At 35.6% G+C, this 7,107-nt stretch overlaps 1 pseudogene across 1 annotated transcript; it reads left to right on the plus strand.

Moving 5' to 3' along the window:
• Positions 1-6,146: 6,146 nt before the first annotated feature.
• LOC309856829 (small ribosomal subunit protein uS12 pseudogene) lies at positions 6,147-6,601 on the plus strand (annotated as a pseudogene). Its single transcript has one exon. The product of its transcript is annotated as a small ribosomal subunit protein uS12 pseudogene (transcript).
• Positions 6,602-7,107: the final 506 nt, after the last annotated feature.

Consider the following 7,107-nt stretch of genomic DNA (forward strand, 5'->3'; position numbering starts at 1 on the left):
ATAGGAGATACACTTTCATGAGGTGGTTCAGAGAGTTACAGTTTGTCAGATCTTGAGAGCATAATATGTATTTACATGTATGACAAGCATGGATGCTTTACAAAGCTAATTCAAATTATACAATCCTTGAACTCTGAAAGCTTACCATCTAAATAGAAGTCTGTATGGTATTCACAAATATATACATAGTCTTTCCCTTATTCAACCAATCCAAATGTAGACAGTATTTGGTTATCTACTGATCCATAACAAGTCACCCCAAAGATAGAGGCTTAAAACATCAACAATTTATTACTATTGTTTGTAAAGATGCTATGGTTTGGCTAGGATGTTCTTTGGTTTTAGATGGTCTCAACTGGAGTTCTGGAATGGTCAAAAGTTCAAAAAGACCCTCAGTTGTTCATACTAAAGGTTGATGCATGCTACTGACTGGAAGCTCAGTTGGAGCTGGCAGCAAGGAGACTTTCAGATTTATATAATTAAGAGAGTGGCTTATACATTTAGTAGTCATGCACTGTTTCTGATCCAAATTTATTTATGCTGAACTTTGTACATAAGCAAAATATCAACACATTCTATAAGACAAAAATCATCATGAATACATTTAAAAGCCATAAAAAATCTTGAAAGATTTGTGAAGTTATTATATAATTTGTGAAGTTATTATTATAAAAGTGGTCAATATTCTTAATATATAAAAAGCACTTACACATCAACAGAAAAATAGGGTAAGGATATGAACATTTTTGTGGGTGTGCATATATACATAGATGTTAGTATAATAAAAGCAAATAAATTATTAAAGAATTTTTAAATCAAAGGATATCTTCAGAAGAAGGGAAATACAAAAAAGTTCACCTTATGCATGTCTGCATTATTTAAATTTTTTACAACTATGTAGTTCTTTCACATATCTTAAAGAGTTCTGAAAATGACTGGGGATTCTAGAAATATTTCCTTTACCAAAAAAACTTCCAGATATGTCTTCATACAGGCTTAGAGCAATGATCCTTCCTCTCACCCCTTCTTTCCCTCTTTGGTCTAAGATATTTAAGCTTCATTTCTGGCTCTTATCAAGAGCTGAAATTCTGCTGTTTTATAAAATTCCTCCAATAAATAAATATAATTTTTACAAGAAGGAAAAAATATGGCAGGTATGAATTTTCAAGACATAGCAAAGCACAGAAGTACAAGAAGTGTTATTTGGTATACTTTTCTACACTGTAACTGAATCTAATCTCTATTTTGAGCCCCAATTCTTTTGTAAGAAGTATACAGTCTCTAATTCAGTGTAAATTCAGTTCTTCTTATCTTTGTGAATGTATGATAAATCCAATTAATTTATGTCTCCACTTCCCATCATATGATATTTAAATTTTCAGAGCTTATGTAGTGTCTTGATCTTTACTGTCCTTGGTGACATCCCCCAAGATATTTGAATTTGAATTCCCATCTAAACCTATATGGTTCGTGTTGCGATTCTGCAACATCTCATCCTGACCTTGAGACTGGCTTAGGACCACAACCACTCTTGCTCAGCTAACTTTTTTCCCCTGCTGTGAACACAGAAAGATTGGACTGTGTGGCACAACTCTGAGGGATATGGTAAACTGAGTGGATCTACCTTGGGCCTTCTCTGACCCTCATATGAAAGAAAGCCATTCCTATTATACTATAATCCACATTATAGTGACAACTAGAATTCCTGTGAGGCTATAGTTTCTCAGATATCCAAATAGGGAGAGGGAAATATCATAAGTTAAAATATATATCGGACTATATTTCATCTTGCCACACTGACTACCCCTAGGAAATCTTTTTCCCTTACAAAGAAAATATATTTCTGTAGGTATCACCCCTCAAAGAAAGTAAGAATAAAGTTGCTGTATGAAATTTATCTACAATAGTAATTTGCATATACAAACCAACAAATAGGTGTTATCATCTTCAGAGTCCCCTTTTGTGAGGTGGATAAGGATAGATACTGGTTATATACCCCCCAACATCATTTAAGGGTGGTTACTTGTTCTTCCATGCCTAATTGCTGCCAGACAAATTATTCTTACTTATTCACACCCATTCATGATTCAATGATGTAGTATAAGTCCCCCACCTATGGGACTTAAATTCCAGCCTCAATTTATTTATCTCACACTGAATTGATTGAGAAAACCCTAAGATGACTGAGGTCATGACCTTTAGCTGGCAAGATTGTTGTTGTTTTTTTGTTTTGTTTTGTCTTTGTTTTGTTTTTTTTTGGTTTTTTTTGCAATAGGTAGAGTGAGCTTCAAAATGCGTACGAAGATTAGTTATATAAAAACAGAGATTTCTTTACCAGCTGAGTTTTATATCCTGGAAATTTGTAACCACTAAAAATAAAATAGAAGTTATTTCTAAAGAGATGATGAAACAGTTTGTATAGTATGATCTCAAACAGTTTAAAAATGGATATACATAGAAAAAAATTAGATGGACATACATTTGATTTTACTGCTGGTGACTCTCAAAATCTATAATTCATCCAAAAATTCATTAACTTAAGAAATACCTATTGGATATTATTATGTGCCAGGCAGGGGGAATCCAATTCCATAACTTCATCCCATAACTTACTTCTCCTAAATTCCAAACTCCTATAGCAAACTCCCTACTACACAGGCCCATTTGAAGAAGATAAATACTACTAACCAACTGAATGTCTATGACTCCATTTGAACTATACCAAACAAGTTTAGATCAACTTTGGCCCTGCATTTGGAGCACTGGGTTTTGTACATAAACAGTGAATCTTGGAGCACTGCTTCAAAAACTAATGATGTATTTTTACGGTGACTAACATAACACAATAAAAATAACAAAAATAAAAGTTTACCCTAAAGGGAAAGCCATATGGCAGTGTGAAAAGAGCTTAGTCCTTTAAGTCAGGCACAACTGGGTTAAAACACCTCCTCTGCTTTTTATTGACTGTGTAAACTTGGAAAATGTAACTAACTTCTCTGAGCTTCACAGCACATACTTAATGAAAAAGTGAATAATTAAAGAGATACTGGTGTCTACTGTGCATTTTTGAGCATAGAGAAAAAGTAGGTAAAATGCTTAACAATTTCTGGCCCATACTAGGTTCTCAGCAGAAGTTTACTTCTCATCCCATTCCCTCTATTCTATAGCAGAGATAGCATTTCCATAAATGCAGTTGAACAACTATATGTTTAAAAGCATTTGGAATGGCTACGAAAGGAAAACCACAGACATTTACATTATGTAGGAAACAGTACATTATTTGTTATATTTAACCAAACCACATGAAATTGCTGATGTTCAGTCATTTTTGACCTACAAAAACAGTAATTTCATATCTTTCAATCTAATAGAATTATTTGTGTGTTGAGTTCAATTAGGAGAAGAATATTCATTCTTTTTCCTTTGAATTTCCCACCTCTCCCTTTTCTATATCTAAAGGTAAACATTGGGAAAGTCCAAAATATGGTTGACACTCTTATCCTTTTAGCCCCAGAAAGACTATAGGAGCACAAAGCTACAGTGATAAATCTGCTGGCAGGATGCTAGAGAGAGGGTCAGAAGAGCTGCCTGGTTTCCAGGACTGGAAATACCCTGAGGATAGGACCCTCAGTGAGTCACTTCTCTTCTTTCAGCCTGGATTGATCACCAAGATGAAATTGGGAAGCCTACCTAACTATCCTGGAGTGCTGTGGAAATCCTTAAGACCCAAGCTGGACAAACACTCTGGGTTTTCAGCTGGGAAGATCTGTTATGGCCAAGGAATTATTTTAACAGAAATGAATTTGTATGAATAGCAAAACACTGCATATTGGGCACTCAAATGGAAATTATTTATGAAATGTCAACAAACATTTATAAAACACAAATGAGACTCAGATGGACATGGATGCTGCTCTCTACAGAACTAAGAAAACTCATATGAACTGTACATGTTAGTGTGTTAGCAGATTTCCATGTGCCATCTTCTCTAATACTTAAAGTAAGCCTAAGGGGCAACATTTATTATCTCAATTCTTCATATGAGCATTCTTACATTTCATTAATTGAATATTATAGTAGTATATAAGTGACAGAACCTAGAATTCATAACTGGCCTTTCTATTTCCCCAGTTGGTGCTCTTTCCATTCCAAAACATCGGCATGAGGCTAATTCAAGTTCCTGGAGTGTCTAGCCCTAGCTTCTTAGCCCAATGAAAAGCATGACATGACCATTATCAACACTACCAAGAAATAAAAAACACTGAGTACTGGTGGGTATAAGACACAGCATGCAGAGGTAACAATGAGCAAAGTTACAGAATTCAAGAAAACATCTGGCCTGCTCAAGAACTGGAAGTGGACTGCTGGGGCAGACACTGCAGAAAGGAGTTCTTTGGACTAAGATGGTCCTAATCAGTCAAAAGCCAGTTATATATCTCGGGCAACAGTTTAGCACAACTGCAAAGCCAAATTAGTTGTAAAATACATTTCAGACTTAATGTTTTTCACTATCCATTCTACACTCATAAATTAGTTCAAATTTTAAAAAAGCAAGTTTTAACTGAAATAGAGCTAAGTATGGGTCAGATACTTCAATGGGTCTTCATAAATCTACCTAGAACAGATGCCAAAATTTGGAGGAAATAGCTCTGTCTTTATTACTACCCTGTAGCTTACATTGAAGGTTGAATTTTCTCATCAGAATTGTAGAACACGTCCTCCTTGTTCCTCTTCAAATGCCCCTGGTTTAATAATGGGCTGGGTGATGACAGCCCCACCAGCAGTAAGGTATAGGGAGTGGAGGTCCAAAACAAGTTTTTCTGTTTATTTCTATGTTTGTGTGAATATGTGTACATGTGTGTGGATTTCTTTATAGAGCAGTGCTGTACCTTCCTCTTTCTTTGTTGTTGCCAGTCTTGCCAAATTTCTCTTTTGTTCTATAATTCAGAACTTTGTCAAAACAGGTAAGGCACAATTTAGATGGATACAGCAAATTGTATTTGGCCTGACTTCCTTGTCAGTTATGTATAATGTGTCCTTGATGTCAATCTTGCTGAGTGAGGAATGAACCCACAAAATGTTGATATATCTTATGGTGACAAGCTAAGACATCTGTCAAAAGGCACATTTTAGAGATATAAATCCAGGAATAAAAGGAAGAGATTTAAGGACAAGATAATGAAGTTTCCAAGCAGTTAATTTGAATTTGGATGCTCTATTCAAGAAAAATAGAGTGTTTACTTTTAGTTTTTCCTTATCCAGACTAGCCCCCATCATTCATTCATTCATTTATTTATTCACTCTTTTATTATCCCCAATGCTGGTACTATCTAGCATTCAGTTCTTTTCACTGGAGTTTCTGCTCATATTTTGGTGATGAACTTAAGTTGCTACAACAGCCCTTGTGTATTGGTACCATTTTTCCTTAACAAATTCAAGGAAAGAATCCAGTATTTAAAATGGTCACAGAGAGAAAGAATCCTTTTCATTTACTCATTTCTTTTCCAAACTCACTCCTACAAACAAACAACTCCTCTGAACAATCCTGGCAGTCATAGACATCATTTGCAGATATTAAGCTCCAGACCCACCACCTGTCCCTTCTGTGACTCATAATATAAACACAGACCCTCTGTGTAGCCTGTTTTCTAGAACTTTAAAATATAACTCACAGCTGGTGTCTCCCCTTCTGAGAGGCCCCTGTATATAAGAGGCCCTTTCATGGAGTGAGCCAGAAAGCTCAAGGTCCAGCAAAGCCTTGCATAAATTTTCAATCTTAAGAGCCTTCACAAACTTATGTTTTTCTCTAAGTGTACTAGTATAATCTGAAACACCATCTCTCCCAGATAACTACAAAGTCCTAAGGTACATCTCCATCATTCACTTCAAGCTTCTGTCACAAAGATCCTGTCCCTTCTCATTCTCATCAAGAAGCAGTTTTGCTTGTTTCTGTCCTAGATATTTGTATTCTGTTAGAGTCCTCAGGTCTCAGTCATCCATATCTGTGACTCTGATGCTGCTTGCCACAATGACAGAATGTCCACGTCCAATTGCTTCTCATCCAGATTTGATATGATGTATTTTTGTTTGCTTACTTTTAAAAATATTCTTTAGAGCTCTTTACTCAGGCCTGTGGTGCTGGCAGGATGGGCAAGAGTCCTGGTCTTAGTACTTCCAGAAAGCTCCGTAGCTGCTGACGAGATCAAAAATGGCATCATAAACAATACAAGAAAGCCCTTTTGAGCACAGTTCTGAAGATCAACACTTTTGGAGGCGCTGCCTATGCAAAGGAAATTGTGCTGGAAAAAATAGGGGTAGAAGCCAAAACTCAAATTCTGCCATCAAGAAGTGTGTCAGGGTCTACATGATCAAGAATGGCAAAAAAAAAAAAAAAAAAAAAAAAAAAAATCACAGCCTTTGTACCCAATGATGGTTGTTTGAATCTTATTGAGGAAAAGAATGAGGTTCTGGTTGCTGGATTTGGTCACAAAGATCATACTGTTGGTGACGTTCCTGGAGTTCATTTAGGGTAATTAAAGTAGCAGCTAATGTCTCTCTTCTGCCCTTATGCAAAGGCCAAAAGGAAAGACCAAGATCGTAAATTTTGCTGATGAAAACATGATAATAATAAAATTTCACATGCCCAAAAAACAATCAATCAATCAATAAACAAATAAATAAAATATTCTTCAGAAAGAAATAAGGGTTATATTAATCTCTTAAACCTATTATCCCTAAGATGACTAATTCATTGAGAATGAAGATACTAGTCCCTAGGCTTCTATAAACAATTCCAGAAAAATAGAGGATAGGCAAAAAGAACAGAAGACCTAATACAGAATTTCAGCAGGAGTGGACCTGCTGAAAGAATTATATTGGTTGGTTTCTATCTACTTTGACCATCTAGCCTGAGGAATGGCAAACTTGTTTTTAAGTAAAAGGCCAGATAGTGAATATTTTGGTCTTTTGGGGCTATGTAGTTTCTGCCTCAACTACTTAACTATGCTGTTGTAATGTTAAAATATTGTCAGTGTGTTCCAATAAAACTATTTATAAAAACAGAGGGTGGGCTGAATTTGATCCACAGGCCATACTTACAAACCCTGA

Source organism: Mustela nivalis (assembly GCF_964662115.1).
Source record: "Mustela nivalis genome assembly, chromosome: X".
Taxonomy (NCBI): Eukaryota; Metazoa; Chordata; class Mammalia; order Carnivora; family Mustelidae; genus Mustela; species Mustela nivalis.